The sequence below is a fragment of the Schistocerca americana genome, chromosome 3, assembly GCF_021461395.2.
Source record: "Schistocerca americana isolate TAMUIC-IGC-003095 chromosome 3, iqSchAmer2.1, whole genome shotgun sequence".
Lineage (NCBI taxonomy): Eukaryota > Metazoa > Arthropoda > Insecta > Orthoptera > Acrididae > Schistocerca > Schistocerca americana.
In genome coordinates this window covers 685,336,691-685,354,063 of record NC_060121.1, presented here as the reverse complement: position 1 = coordinate 685,354,063, position 17,373 = coordinate 685,336,691, and the positions used below count along the sequence as shown (strand labels likewise).

The 17,373-nt window shown below is 40.1% G+C and overlaps 1 protein-coding gene across 1 annotated transcript in view; it reads right to left on the bottom strand.

Moving 5' to 3' along the window:
• Positions 1–17,373, bottom strand: part of LOC124605639 (luciferin sulfotransferase-like) — a 749,478-nt gene that overhangs the window by 440,735 nt on the left and 291,370 nt on the right. The window lies entirely within an intron of this gene.

Sequence of the window (17,373 nt, the reverse complement as noted above, 5' to 3'; positions counted from 1 at the left end):
GTCACTCTAAGCACTACACAAACTGTACACACATTCTTTCATAACACTACAGACACGCCATCAGCTGATGTCAGAACCATTTTCTGCATCGCAACTTCCTATTTGCTAACCTGAAAACCTTAGTCAGTATTCCTCTAAAACTAGTGAGATGTTGCGATCAGAAAGAGTACAAGGTGTTAAATTATACATTGCATACGGTTGGGAGTAGGTTTTCCCAGAACGGGAGAAGGAAAAAATATATTGCGAAAGAGTTGTATGGAAGTTAGACGTTTTATTATTGTTATTTCTATTTATGTCTGTTACAATTTTTACCAAATCCTTAATCTGTGTTAAGTACTCGTAATCCTTCAGTGTACAGAAAGTATTACATAACAGGTACATTTTCCCTGTCATTTCAAATAACTTTGTCTTTAGAAGTTCTTTAACCTCCTTTATTGTACAGTTTTATTCCTTGGTAAAAAGTGCTGCCTTAAGTTTTATGTTTATTCTTTCTTTGTAAATGTAAGTTCAGTTTTGATCATGTTCCATAGTCGTGGACAGAACTGTTTGTGGTGTAATTATCAATGCTATTTTTTGTGTTTGCTACTGACTGGTAAACATATTCGCACAGTGGAGTTAAATTCCCTACTGTTTGGAACAGATCTTTACAATGAGATCTACTACTAATATTGGTTACTATCCGTAAGAACCTTTCCTATAGTTAGAAAACTGTGTTCATATTTTGTACATTTGTTCTCCAGAAAAGAATGCCACAGCTAATAAATGAGTTTATCGCAATCGTTGGAGCAACAAACGAACTCAAACCATTAGAAACTAGAAGACACTGCCATTACACAGTGATGGTACGACTCTTAAGGGCGTAACATGTTGATGACATTCTCATTGCAAGTATCGTTGTGTGTTCGCAACACTTCAGCTGAGAATTCACATTCTTTCTTAGAAATTTACCATTTATTACTCAGTCTAAAGAGGTGCCATCTACATTTGATTTGACAGTTTGATTGTCCCCCTATTTCAAATAATTGATCTCCGTCTTTAGTATTCATTCTTGCCAAGATTTTCTCCCATTCATCTATGCACCTAACTTCGAATTAACGGCAAAAAGGCATATTTCTTAAAATAACGAACTGACAATCCGAAACTGTTGTCTAAATTAAATTGGTTTACATGTGTCGACAGTAGCGACGTTGCAACGAAAATTATGTCGGTAGGGAGCCAGGTCAGTGTTCTGTGGAGCTTGGATGTCTGTTTAAAGCATCTGTCGACAGTAAAAATTGCGTAAAAAATCTGAAATTAACGTACGGTGTGGATTTCTGAATCGTCTTTAAGAATGTTAAGAATCAGTTGGTAATTTTAACAAAGGCCGGTATTAATGTCAGTTCTTTTAAAACTGATGAGATTTTCCATCCAGAGAGCACTTACAGATCAAAGTCATCTACCCAGTTCCATACTGATCGTATTGGTATCGTAAGCGGGAATGGCACAAGAAGGCTGAGGTACCTAATTGCGTGTAACGAAACTGTTTCGTTGAGAAAGATCGAACTACAATTCATTCTGCCAATATTCGTACAAATGTTGAAATGATAGATATAGAAATAAACAATCACACAATGGAAATTGGTATAAAATTGCGCGCCTGGCCTAGACTGGATACCAGTACGCTTATGTACAGGCCACACGAAAAATCTCATTCTTTTAGCAATAGGTAATGGCAGTCGTTGGAGCAACCAACGACTCAAACCATTAGAAAAAGGAGACACACCTTTGAGATCCAAGCTGAATTACTGTGCACTTAAGGATTAACTAATGCGATGAATGTTAAGACTCTTGCTGTGGAAAATTGCTTAATACTGAGAATGAGATTAATTAAAAGTTTTAAATGAACCAAATAAAACACAAACATATGATGCACCTGGCTGTTTGACAGTTCTAGTGTAATAATATAAAAGTACACAAGATGGTTTACACTTGCCGTATAGATGCAACTGACTTCAGAAAGTATATACAGTGACTGTTTTCCTGACTGTTAGACTGAAAAACGTATGCATCTGCCACTGGGCTGATGGACTTGAGACACAGAACTGCAATGGTCTGACTAAATTCTGACGAAGGATTGTCTTAAGGTGCTGGTGCTACTAATAGTGCTCACCATAAATTATCAGCATGAGATATGCAGAGTGTTACCATCATGATTGGCTCTCTAAGTGCAGGGTGAGAGCAGTCCTTCTGCTGGCATGAACTCTAGAGCATGAGTCGGCTGCGTGAGTGGAGACTACAGCCCAGAGAGATATTTATTGAGTGCCAAGACCGGCGTAGAACTCCCGAAATTTCTCTCCAAATCGTAGAGCTTATTCTTTACTTCCCACCCGGCAAGACATGACCACCAATAGTCGTTTAAGGGCTCTCAGTCCACCAATGGCATGATTAACTCTTCTGCAAAGGTAATGCCAAGAAATATGTCCGATCAGTACCCCAGTGACTTTTCCCTGCGATCTGTCTTCCTAATGTTACAAGCGATTTTTACCAATCACACGTTTTGCTGCCCAGCAGATAGCCTCTCATCATAGTTCCTAAGGACCTACTTTGTTCGAGGCAAGGCTCTTATTTTGTGGAGTTCCATGTTCCTTTTAGAAAGAGATCGTTATCTGCTGAAGGTACTATTCCAGACGTGAGAGAGCACTGGTCTTCCACTGATGAATGTTCTTTCCCTCCGCACTGCTGAGCCGCTAGGCTGGAGCCGAGTCGGTAATGAACAACACCGGTCTGCAGAGACTCACTCGCTATAAAAATATGATTCAGCTGGATATTAGAAAATACTCATCTCATTCAGTTGTAGGTTTACTCATTGGTTGATTTATTCATTCATTCTGTTGAGGGACACCAGTCTGTGGATGCAACAAAATGGAAACAATGTATTCAGTCGCTTATACTTTTATGTATGAGTTAGACTATTATTCATTCGTTTCTTTTGAGTGAAACCAGTGTATGGTAGCAACAGAATGATTTCAGCCGACACAGTGCATTGTAATTTTGCGTGTTGACTCCGTTATTCGTTCTTTCTGTATATTCGTTCCTTCAACTGAGACAACTTTTTATTGTTTTCATGACAGAGCAGTTCTTTCATTCCTCTGAGTAAAGTAGTCTGCAATACTTCCACTGGCTGAACTCAGGCAGTGGTATTCAACCGTGCTACGCATACCCCTGGGTCGTAGCCCTACTCCTGGTGGTACGTAAGGACAAATCAGGGAATATGCCAAAGCTAAAATAGGCATTATAGCATTTTCATTTAAGCGTGTACTGAACAGATTAATTCTTCTTTTCATCATTTACAACTGATTAGTATATTGGTATGGGTTAAGTTGATCCAGATGCAATTAACGCATTATAATTATGGTGAAGTTGAGAATACAGAGTTGAAAATGAAGTTTCCCTTAGTGGTATGTAAAGCGGAAAGGAACATTGCCAAATTTAAGCGACTGTTTCATTCCGTTTTACTGAAAACGTTTGATGGTGTACATTAATTAAAAGTCTTTTGAATCTATCTCTCAAACATTTACTCAGATATTCTTTTGCGGGGAAGGTAAATATATTGCGCAAAAAATTACGTTACAATCTAAATACACTCCTGGAAATTGAAATAAGAACACCGTGAATTCATTGTCCCAGGAAGGGGAAACTTTATTGACACATTCCTGGGGTCAGATACATCACATGATCACACTGACAGAACCACAGGCACATAGACACAGGCAACAGAGCATGCACAATGTCGGCACTAGTACAGTGCATATCTACCTTTCGCAGCAATGCAGGCTGCTATTCTCCCATGGAGACGATCGTAGAGATGCTGGATGTAGTCCTGTGGAACGGCTTGCCATGCCATTTCCACCTGGCGCCTCAGTTGGACCAGCGTTCGTGCTGGACGTGCAGACCGCGTGAGACGACGCTTCATCCAGTCCCAAACATGCTCAATGGGGGACAGATCCGGAGATCTTGCTGGCCAGGGTAGTTGACTTACACCTTCTAGAGCACGTTGGGTGGCACGGGATACATGCGGACGTGCATTGTCCTGTTGGAACAGCAAGTTCCCTTGCCGGTCTAGGAATGGTAGAACGATGGGTTCGATGACGGTTTGGATGTACCGTGCACTATTCAGTGTCCCCTCGACGATCACCAGTGGTGTACGGCCAGTGTAGGAGATCGCTCCCCACACCATGATGCCGGGTGTTGGCCCTGTGTGCCTCGGTCGTATGCAGTCCTGATTGTGGCGCTCACCTGCACGGCGCCAAACACGCATACGACCATCATTGGCACCAAGGCAGAAGCGACTCTCATCGCTGAAGACGACACGTCTCCATTCGTCCCTCCATTCACGCCTGTCGTGACACCACTGGAGGCGGGCTGCACGATGTTGGGGCGTGAGCGGAAGACGGCCTAACGGTGTGCGGGACCGTAGCCCAGCTTCATGGAGACGGTTGCGATTGGTCCTCGCCGATACCCCAGGAGCAACAGTGTCCCTAATTTGCTGGGAAGTGGCGGTGCGGTCCCCTACGGCACTGCGTAGGATCCTACGGTCTCGGCGTGCATCCGTGCGTCGCTGCGGTCCGGTCCCAGGTCGACGGGCACGTGCACCTTCCGCCGACCACTGGCGACAACATCGATGTACGGTGGAGACCTCACGCCCCACGTGTTGAGCAATTCGGCGGTACGTCCACCCGGCCTCCCGCATGCCCACTATACGCCCTCGCTCAAAGTCCGTCAACTGCACATACGGTTCACGTCCACGCTGTCGCGGCATGCTACCAGTGTTAAAGACTGCTATGGAGCTCCGTATGCCACGGCAAACTGGCTGACACTGACGGCGGCGGTGCACAAATGTTGCGCAGCTAGCGCCATTCGACGGCCAACACCGCGGTTCCTGGTGTGTCCGCTGTGCCGTGCGTGTGATCATTGCTTGTACAGCCCTCTCGCAGTGTCCGGAGCAAGTATGGTGGGTCTGACACACCGGTGTCAATGTGTTCTTTTTTCCATTTCCAGGAGTGTATGTACAAATCGTAACCACCTGATAACATTGTACAGGATTTGAAAAGTAGCATGTAGTATTTATGGGCACTAGGAAGTACTATTCATATTCACATACCGGTGTTTCAGTTTCAAAGTTAAGCCTATGTAAGCAGTCTGCAACCACTTTCGCACGCCTCTGGACCGCCGGCACCCAAACCTCCAGAAGTGAGACACTCAGATCGGTACCAAACGTTGTGTGTCGATAGAGTAGCAACCAAAACTCCGATTCAGTTCGCACTGTGTGCTGTCGTCCAGCCGAACTGGCGTAAACGTTAAATAAAAGTAGCACCAGATCTATGATGCATAACAAAAGCATAACTGCGAGAAAGCACCACGTATAGTTCATAAACTACCGAAAAGAATGAAAAAGTTTATAAGAGAAATCACTCAAACACAAAGACAGAGTGGAAGCATATAGCTGACATATCCGTCACATACTTGTGTCTGTCCGTTTTCCCAAATTAAGCGAAACCGTTGAAACTCAGAGAGTGAGTGAAAAACATTCACATAGCTGATGTGGCCGCAGAGAATAATTTCTATCGGTTATTTCATTCGAGTGAAAATAACCGACTGAGCAATCACCTTGAGACGTGCTCTCTCCCAAATATGCGTTTTCGTGAACTTCGCTGTCTCTCCTGCGTTTGGTTTCCCGCCCTTGTCGCGGTTACGTCGTGGTTCTTCTTCCTTCTACGTGTGGCAGCAGTGGTGTGCATCGGTACTTGCGCCGTGTACAATCTTTGGTTTGGTGCATATAGTTTCCGGCAAGGAGGTCTGGACTGAGTCGGTCGGTTATTGCGGACGAGGGAAGTTATCTCCTCGCGGTGCAGTCGGCTGGGGCCGCTGACAGCCCTTGCGCAGTGTCGGAGCGTGTGTGGAGCTGTCCGATCGCTACGAGCTTCGTGGTTCACCGACCCAGGACATCAAAGTTGAGTATCAGTTTCAACTACCCAAGCCCCGTCTATTCATGTTGTGGTGGTTAGCTTCGGTGGTTTGCTGTTTGGGAGATTTTCCAGTGAGCAACTCCGAATGGTTCTACTGCTGAGATTTAGCCGCCATGCGGCGCAATTAACTATTTTGGTCGACTACGATTTGAGTGTACCAGCGGAATTTTCTGCCTAGTGGCCATTAGTGTTCCGGTTACCTGCCCTGGCCACTAACATAATTTCAGGCAGCGTCCTTTCCTCACCTATTGTTGGTGTCCAACATGATGTGTAATTTTGACAGCTAATACGTACTCCTTTGTGGATTATCACGTTTGTAACTTTGCTGGTTTGAGTTCTCATGTAGTGATTGACGGGAAGCAGGTCGTTGTGTCGGTCGGTCCGTGGCTGTCTCGTGGTTGGGTTCCGATGGATCAAGTATAGTTGGGCTAACCACCTGTCTCACCTACGTGAATGAGGGCAGACCGAGCTCCCTGGAGGCCTTCTGAATGCCACCGGTGTTTAATTATCTGTTGTCAGCTATTTTAAATTATAGGCTTATGGTTATTTGTCTTTTCTTAAAACTTTGCAAAATTAAATTTTAAATTTATCTTCAAGCTTAAACACTGCAGTCTTCTGCCTTTAAGGATTATGGTAATATATTTTGAAATTTTGAAGTTTAATTGTGGCCCTGAGCCATTGGTATTGCACTTGCATATGTTGCTTCTTTAAATTATTTAATTGCTTTCTTAATTGGATTTTCATCTTGTTGATTTTTAAGATTTCTTGTTGTTAAACATGTTGGCCTTCTGCCTTTACGGGTCTATGGTAATATCTTCTGAATTTTCGGAATTTGTGTCCCTCAGTCATTTGTGTTGCACCTTGTATATGTTGGTTTTTGGGGTTTTCATTATTTTCTTGGTTTCGTAATTGAATTTTTGGTTTTTAAGATTTCTTGTTGGGCTTCTGACTTCAAAGGTCTATGGTAATACATTCTAAAATTTTGGAATTTGTGGCCCTCAGCCATTTATATTGCACTTTCGTATGTTGTTTTTAATTATTTTATTGAAATCTTAATCAGATTTCAATCTTGTTCAGATTTCTTGATGGAGACCTTCAGCCGTGAAAGAGTTGCATTTGGTAAAGATTCGGCTGTGTGCCGTTTTGGTTGTAAAGGTTATTAAATTACAATAAATGACAATTATGAGCATAAACTGTCCTCAACACTTGGCCCTTTGCACAATCCTATTACCTGTTCTGCCCAGCGGTTTTAGCGGGCGTATCGCAGCTCATCAATCGACTGTTAAAACCAGTCAACTGAGCCTTTAGTATTTTGTGTGCTACGCAGGAGATAGTAGGTAACGGCGTCAGTGTTGACGCCGTGTTGCATGAGGTACATCCAAATTATTGGCTGTTAACCAAATTACAATGTTATGGAATACTGGACCAGTTTTGTGATTGGAGTGTTCAATTGGTTCCTTGCGCGAATAAATAATTAGATGCGAAAATAATGTAGTGGGGACGCCTGGCCGTCAACTTTGACATAAAAAATGTAAGTTATTACCTGTAAATAAGCAAACATAGCAATTGAGGACACACAGTCGTTCAAGCTCGTACTGATGCTCACGGACTCCAAAGCTTATTCCAAAAACTGTAACATTTGGCTTTTGATAAAAAGGCTAACACGCATATATTTCTATGTCTTGGGGGCCGTAACAGACTCATGCGGATGTTGGGCATAGTTGTGTGCTTACCCAACACGAAAGGGCATAATGGCGTTCTCCGCAATCAAAGCGTTGACCATCTCGTCAGGGGGAAAGAAAATTACGCCTAACTTTGGTTGACTATAGCTCAAGTTATTTTACCTATGCATTCTGCATGGGAGTTGTCATTTGGAAAAAAAGATTTTAACGGTGTTTTCAGTGGTTATAGCAACTACACTAATCAAGAATACTTATTTCATCCGAAGATGACTTGTGCGTTTACTGGGAAAACAAAAATTTAATTCCAATACTGATTCCGAGGATTCTTATTCAGTACATATTCACAGGGTGTTATGGGTATATGTGCACATATGCAGATACCTTTATTGGTGAGGGAGCTTGGTGCACTGGAAACATTCCATCAGTATTTACTTCATCTGCAAACTAATACATCTGTGAGCAGTGGTATGTATTCACGTTGGTTAGTACCTCCTGGTACATGTGCCAAGAGCCAGCCATTGATGCTTATTTTCCCCTGGGTAGCAGGTCAGGTGTTGAAGTGTGGATGCTTGGACACTAAATGGGTACTCTACACTGGGATAGTCCTCTTAGCAACAGAGTTAAGACTGTGCAGAAAACATGAGGTAGTAAAATGTGACATATTTGCAGAAAGACTGTTAGATACAGAGAAAAAGCTAACACACTGAAGTGAGTGTGTATTAAAGTACCAATGATAACAGTATTTGTACTTATAGGCTGGCTGGTTCAAATGGCTCTGAGCACTATGGGACTTAACATCTATGCTCATCAGTCCCCTAGAACTTAGAACTACTTAAACCTAACTAGCCTAAGGACAGCACACAACACCCAGCCATCACGAGGCAGAGAAAATCCCTGACCCCGCCGGGAATCGAACCCGGGAACCCGGGCGTGGGAAGCGAGAACGCTACCGCACGACCACGAGATGCGAGCGTACTTATAGAAAAACACTTTATACGTATGTATATTGTGGTCAGCAACATTCTGAAAAGCTTGTAATGCAGTTGCACGATAGGTTATGCTTGGAAATAAGCTCTGAGGAAAAAATTCGGTGTGCTGCCCGGTTTCTGAGTCAAAATTGGCAACTGAAGTTAGCCAATTAGCCCGATGCACACGCAGATTCAAGTGGCCAGCCAGAGACAGTGCCCAGGCGTGTCCTTCGTTTCATTTTCTAACACGGAACAACGCAATGATACAAAAATAAAACATTGGATGGTAGTAAGGATCGAAACCGAGCCGGGCTGAGCAATTTCGTACGCTATGACGTGCGTTATGAGAACTGATTCTAATGGTATCTGGTGGGCCACTTGAATTTGCATCCGCAACCACCTGATTAGCTAACTATACTGCTAATTAATTCGAAAATATGTGATTATTCTGCATTGGACCTAATGTTTATAACCGACGCAATCGTCCAGCTTTAATATTTAAGTTGCTGTAGATACCATGGCTCTAGCCCGGATCGGAAAGTGGGTCGTTATTTTGTGTTTATATTTTACGTTCAGTGTTTATCCTTGTGCTTCGAACTTTTACCATTGTCCTATAGTGAAATATACAATTTTGTTAACTTGACACTATTGTAACAACTGCTGCCTGTATGATGTTCGTGTTTTGTGTTTTTATTGTAAGTTAAAAACTTATGTTTGTAAGACATTTGGAAATTTGTGTCAAGGTCTTATGCGACCAAACTGCTGGGGTCATCGGTCACTAAGCCTGTACACTGCTTAATCTTAGACTAACTAACGCTATGGACAACATACTCACCCACGCGCGAGGGAGGACTCGAACCCCAGACGGGAGCAGCCGCACGGAGAATGAAAAGGCGCCCTAGACCACGCGGCTACCCCTCGCGCCTTTGCAAGACATATTCTCATCGTTGTTCAACTGTGAAATCTGCAATCACGTTAACGTGATACTGTTGTAGCTACTACTGTATAGTCATTTTCGCCCAAAGCCAAAATAAATAAATAAAAATTACAAATAATAAGAAAGTATCAAATATGGTTTCACTGTGAGAACGACAATGAGTCACCATTTTAGAGCATGTTCCAAGAGCGGCCTAAAGTGGATGACCACAAATAGTTAACTGTGCGGAAAGCGGTTACCAGACAGATTCATTTAGAAGAAGCCTAAGAAAATTCATCAAATAGCTTACAAAACCATATTTAATCGGTTCATGAATACTGCTTGTTAGTATGAGGCCCTTACTATAGAGCTCCAGGGTAGAACTACGTACATGGTTGGTCACCGTATAAAGGCACATTTGCATGCCGTGCGTGAGTTTCCTCGGAAACGCGAAATCTTAATTAAATAATTAATCTGTGACAAATAAATAAAGCCTATGGCACAGAACTGCAGCGCTGTGTCGCTGATAAAACAAAAACGCAATTGCGATACTCTTATGTTTCTTTAAGAAGGAGAGGTCTTGGACAAGTGGTGCGGGTAGCACGTATATTTCATTGACTGGCACACCGCCATATTTGATGTTATATAAGAACACTGCGAGTTGCAATCTTACTAGGCACTCGATTCCGTAAAGAATTTATATTTATGAAATAGACAGTCACCTCTGTACGACGTATTGACATGGCTGGCTAATTATTCTAATATTGAGATTTAGATTTGAGTCCGCACCTACCGCAGCAGTCTTTGGAAACGATTTAAATACGAAGTCCGATTATTTGAGTCTTATTTCACGGTCAACTACGAATAACATTGCATTTGCGAAAAAGCCATTGTCAAGCGTCTGATACCGAATAATTAAACATCCACGTTCCAGATAAGCAAATATTAATTACATCCAATCACTATCATACATATTTAATAATGTAATATTTTATTTTATTTTTTATTTATTTATTTTATATTGGCGACTGCGTGTCGGACTTGTTATTTTGTCATTTGTTACTGTTCTCTTTGTTTCATGTGAAAAATCAACTTTCTGGACCTGGACTTGAATATATGAGAAATAACAAAAATCTGAAGATATTTTCCAACTCTAAAATTTTGCGGGAAGACGCAATGAAGCTTCCAGCAAAATAAGGTAAGACGCAGCATCTTTGCATTGGCAGGCTTGACCAGATGCATAATTCAGTGTATTAGTAGATTCTGTAGTATTTCTTTCGCGCGTAGCAGTTTTCAGTGATAAATTTCATTCTCAGTACTTTTCCTTAAACAATAACTTCTGCAACAATACCAATACACGAGTGTACAATATGGCCGACTTCTGTACGATACGTTGTAACATGGACAGCAGCCATTAACAATAATCCCATGTTCAGTTTACATTTTTAAATTAACAAACAGCCATTGTTGCTACGAGCGATTCATGCTCAACTGCATTTTATTTTAAAACCAGTGTCAAACATTATTTTCTTGAAACATATATCACGTGTGGCATGGTCATAACTAGAAAACAGTACGCAAAGATGGAACAGCAAAGACATACTAGTCAGACGCAATCCGACTCGGACGAGAGACAAATGTTAGAAAATGACTTTACGACAGCAACCGGTAGTGACGATTCATCAAATATTGACGCAAGTGTTAACGGAAATTTTGACAATAGGCCGTCCACCACAAAAATTTCAAAGTCTCAGTCAGAGCCCATGTTAATACATGACGTCACGTCTAATGACGCGGCGGGGGCAGAGACCTTGCAAACAGTAAACATTGCCAACATGTTACAAATGCTAATGAAACACAGAAAATATGGCAACCTTAAGGATGCAGAACGCGGAAAACATGGCAACCTTAAAGACACAAAATGAACAGTTAAAGACACAAAATGACGAAATTAAATCTGATCTCATAGCAATCAAGACAGGTAGTGACACTTTGTGTAAACGTGTGGAACTTATAGACGCCACACTGACCAAACAGATGACTGAACTCTGTACGAAATTTTCCAAGCTCAATACGATACAAGAAAAGACTACAAATGACGTAGCACTTTTACAGACACAATTAAAAAACCTTAATGTCACGTGTGAAGCTCTTACTGAACAAATTCAAACATATCCTTCAGTACCCGACAACCTTGAAAAACGAATTACTGACGTGCAGAATAAATTTGACGATGTTGAACTTGACTGACATCTTACAATCTGATGCCACAGCTCATTTTCAAAATATTAATAAGGAATTTCATGATTGGGTAGAGAACAAAGACAAACATTTTGATAGATGCATACGTGAAAATTTAACAACAATTGTGCACGACTCCGTAGCGGAATAAATCACTAATAACAAACAGCTGATTAGTGACGCAGTACAATCCGTCACTGCATCCATGAGACAATTCACCGATCAACCACAGTCTGAATGTAACGAAAATATCAAAATGTACAGTTCAGAAACCAATATACACTCGAGTATGACGCCAAACACACAAGAACAAAACACACCACGACTACAACACATACCACGACGTGCAACCACAAACACAAGCTATTATCATGGTAAACCACAGCAACATTATCGTAATTACTCGCCAGCTGAACATTGCAGTAATTACAGTGGAACAAATCCATATCATAATGCAAAGGAAGAAGAAAGCTTAATAAAACACAGGCAATTTCAGGCTTTTATCCCAGAAAAACGAACCATTCATCCGGTGATTTTTCTTAAATCTTTTAGTAACGCATTTCCACGCACTTGGAGTGACCGGAAAAAGATTTCATATATTGTCGGTTACATCCAAGGCGATGCAGCTGTCTGGGCATACAGTCAAGCTGACGTATGTACCACGTACAGTGAGTTTGAGCGTGCCTTTCTGAACAAATTCTGGTCGCAATCCGTCCAGGAGCGACTCAAAAGACAAATTTTAGAACCTGAAACTTTTAACAGTAAAAATGGTAACTTACGCAGATATTTTGAAAAATACTTGAACATGGGACATTTTTTGGACGAACCAGTCGCAACACGCGATATACTCCGTGCGTTGAAGGCCCAATTGCCTTGCAACATTAAAGAAAAACTCTTACATATTCCGGATGACGATCCAGATTATTTTTTAACAGCTTTAGATTCGGTTGACATGTTACTAGAAGATCAGCGCGTCGCGCGGCAAAACAGCAGCCACAATGTTTATACTAGTGGTATGCAAAACATGCAAGCTTGCCAACTCAATTCTGGCGTGCCCACAGTTGGATACGCGGTACAGCAAAATCAGCAAACTCACATGCCGTCTCAATACGGAAATCAAAATCAACACGCGTATTCCAATACAAACAGTTACAACAGTAATAACACTCCATGCGGCAATCCATACAAAAGGCACCGTGATAATAACAACGGTAATAACGGATACAAATGTAACAACAAAAACACAAACAGAAATAGAAATAGAAATAATAATAACTACGAGCCAAGACAGCATCAAGGCTGGACTCGTAGCGATCAATACTTTCATTCAAACACTGCTGTACCACAGCAGCCACCAGGACAAAATTGGAGCATACCTTACGACCGACAGGTAAGTTATAATGCGCAACGGCAGCAACAACCGCAAAAGTTTGGAGACCACAACAGGCAATATCCGAATGTGAATATAATAGAAATGACACCTGATACACAACCTCAATCTGTGTCAGTACCTAATACAAATGCTAATCCAACAAACTAGAAACAGTCACTTCTATGCCCCGGGTCGTGGCTGAAGAATTCTTGGGGGGCGACTTCAATGTTAATCATTTATTTGACACCACAATTGAACAACAAAATATTGATATGCCTAATAATTCTAAACAGAAAGTACCTGTTTTATTTATAAGATACAACCACAATGTCAATATATCAGATGAACTTTTGCAAGACAGTACACAATGTCGTTCAAACACAAATGAAATTGTTTTAGCATCTACTACTGGTGTAGTAGGTGGGATTCCAACTACTATTATCTTAGATACAGGTGCAGCTGTGAGCGTTTTGTCTTTTAATTTCTATAGAAAGATGTGGGAATTGGAGCCTGTGCCTGAGTTTCCCGTCCAAAACTGTAAAATAACTACTGCTCTAGGTAATAAGTCATGTAGGGTTACGAAGCAAGTTTTTGTAAACATTAAAATAGGTAATGGAACCGTACAATGGCCATTCCTGGTTGTACAAAACCTTGTGACAAATTGAATATTAGGAATAGATATTATGAGCGAGAAGGACTGCATTATAGACTTCTCCAAAGGTAAATGTATTTTAAATGATAAAAGCAGTGTAATTATTATTGATTTGGACAGGAGAACTCTAAATCATGACAAACACTGTACAGGATACAAGGTTCAGTTAGTACTTGACAATGACATTCAAGACATGCAAACACACTCATCTGACACAGAGCTAATGGACTTGAAAACATTGCTTGATCATAAGATAAATGAAGCCACAGCTCTCAGTGTACATGAACGTATAAAACTACAGGAAGTGTTATCCAAATATTTACAAGCTTTTACCAAACGATTAGGTGTTATCAACACGTAAGTGTACAAGATTGAAGTTAAGCCTCACAAGATCTTCTACCACAAGACATATAACGTACCGTTATCTCAACGACCTGCTGTGTGGCAAGAATTAAAACAAATGTTAGACTGGAAGGTCATTGAACCATCAACCTCACCTTACTGTAGTCCTCTACTTGTTGTCAAAAAATCAAATGGTAGCATTAGGCTAGTGTTAGACGCACGAGTAATTAATGAAATAATTTTACCGGTTCACACAAAACCCGAAAATTTAGAAAAGCAATTACAGAAATTTCTAGATGCAAAATATTTTTCCACAATAGATCTCGCTAATTCATTTTGGCAAGTAGGTATCACTCCTGATTCTCGGAAATATACTGCATTTATGTTCGGGGGGGGCGAACCTATCAGTTTTGTGTTCTACCCTGTAACCTCCCTACAAAAATTTAAATGAATGACAATATTATTTAAGAATACTAATGGACATTGCGCTAAGCGTAACCTGCCCACAATGAAATGTACTGACAATGGCAACAAAAAATGTGAAATTCGCAATCTGACTCAAATATAAATTCCTCATGAAAAATTAAAGTCCATTCAGTGATAAGAAAATTTAATTAAACCGAAATATCGGTATTTGGCCCTGTGTAAAACAATCAGAATTAAAGTCTTACCTCAGAATAAATGGATGTCACATTTCTGCTCTTGTTGTTGCGCACCGCTTGGAGGGACTGCATTGCAAATAATAATATTCTCTTTTTTTGTGATTTTAGTGAAATTTTTCTTCAAAAGAAGTGGAATGAAATGGGAAGTGCAACGAAATCTTTACTTCAATAAAAAATTAAATTTTTGAAAAAATGCTTTTGAAATAAAAATTATTATTGGGGGACTTGTTGGAGAATAATTACAATAAATAAATTTTTACATTATCTAATGATTATATTAATTAATGGTATACCTTATTCACCATCTTGACCAGTGTTGCCGACCGCCTACATCACACAACCGCACTGGGCTGCTACTACTGACCGACCGCTCTGCATGACGACTATTAGCGTACAGCACGCGACGACTACTGACAGAGTACTGCTCTCAACTAGACAGAGCTACAGACTCGCAACGACTCACTGACAGACTGAGAACCGCTCGCAACACTCGCGCGGTCAAGCGCAAACTCTCTGGTCACAGATGCTACAATGCCTCGCCATCGCTGTTATATTACATACGTGTTTCATAACCCTCCACTGGGGGGGCAAAAATTTGGCAGCGATGGTGAGTCATTTGGACTTGCCAAGCGCGGCAAAATTTTTCTTTAATTAACAAAATCCTACAACTTACAGAATATTTAAATGTTGTGCACACGCACTAAGTACAAAATATATCAGACAAAGACAAAATGTGAATACTAAACATAGTAGCAAATCAGAAAAATGTATATACAAATTTTTTGACAGATAAAGTGCACAGGCACTGAAAAAATTCTTTAGCATATTCAGAACAAATAAACAGACTGGCAAAAAATATTATGTTGACAAGTGACATGAGTGTACTTAATGAACATATCAGGAAATCATAAAAGTTATACAAATCATATTGAAAAATGAGAAAAATGCACAGGCACTGAAGTTCAGTAAAAAACATATTAACACCTAACAGAAGTGCTCATGCACTGTAGTTCAGAAAATAAAAAGTGTATATACAATATAAAAGACAAAAGTGCACATATACTGTACTTCAGAACAAATCAAAAAAAATGTCTTTAGCATTTTGGTAATAAATAAACATAATAGCAAAAAAATCATGTCCAAAGTGCACACGCACTGAAGAAATGTCTTTAGCATTTTCACAACAAATAAACATAATGGCAAAAAAAAATCATGTCGACCAGTGCCATAAGTGTACTCGCACTGGAGTTCAACAAATCGAAAAAATGTATAACCTATGAACATAAATGATGTTACCAAAAAAATGATTTTCTTTATGTGACAAGAATCAGGATAGGAAAGGGAAGGATTGCATCATGGTTGTAGCACTTTAGATTGCACACAGCTGCTCTGAAAGTCCATATCTTTCCACAGAAGTACAACACCAAGTGACACAACTTGAAGATCTTTTCCCATCAGAATTTATCAGTGTAGACAAGACACTGAACTGTCGTAGTAATGTTCCATGTTTTCATTTTGGCAGTACATTAGGTACACCAAAGAATGGGACCATAATAACGTCTTCATTGCTCACGGTGGTGGACAGCATGTCGTGTCAACACCACGCTCTTACAAGGCACACCAACGTAGAATTAGTGCAAAAACCAAATATAGTGCTCCATGATCACTAGGATAAACAGGACAAATGGACATTGCAGTAATTTAGGGTAGTCAGCTTATGAGGTGAAGGACATCAAGTCACATAATATCGACAATTACAGACTTAATTAGTAGTTTGTGGCATTCATAGCCCAGTTATTGAACATTTCTGTACCAAGTATGTAGTATTACAGAAAAATGTTCATTAATTGTTTTACATATAATCAGTAGCCTTCTTTTCCTGGTTACAAAGTATTATGAAATAATCGCATTCTTTTCAGTTACAGAGTATAATTAAGAATCATTAACCTTCTCCTAATTACAGTTAATTAATCGTTTGTCATTCCAATAATAATCATTAGCCTTTTCCTAATTACAGTTAATTAATCATTTGTCGTTAATTAATCATTTGTCTAATTACAGTTAATTAATCCTTTGTCGGTAATTAATCATTTGTCTAATTATAGTTAATTAATCATTTGTCGTTAATTAATCATTTGTCTAATTACAGTTAATTAATCATTTGTCGTTAATTAATCATTTGTCTAATTACAGTTAATTAATCATTTGTCTAATTACAGTTAATTAATCATTTGTCGTTAATTAATCATTTGTCATTCTAATATAGTAAGAATCATTAGTCTTCTCCTAATTACAAAGCATTATTAAACAGTACCATAGTTAATTAATTATGTGTCATTCCAATCTATTAAGAATCACTAGCTGGCATCATGGGTAATCGTATTACAATAAACAGTGGCGGTCCTTGGCCAGTTACAAAGTATATTTAGTAAGACAGAATAATGTTCATCAGAAGTCTGAGTTGAAAAGGAGAGTCAATTATTGGCCTAGCATCAACATAATACATTGAGTGATACAAATTATTGGCACTCAT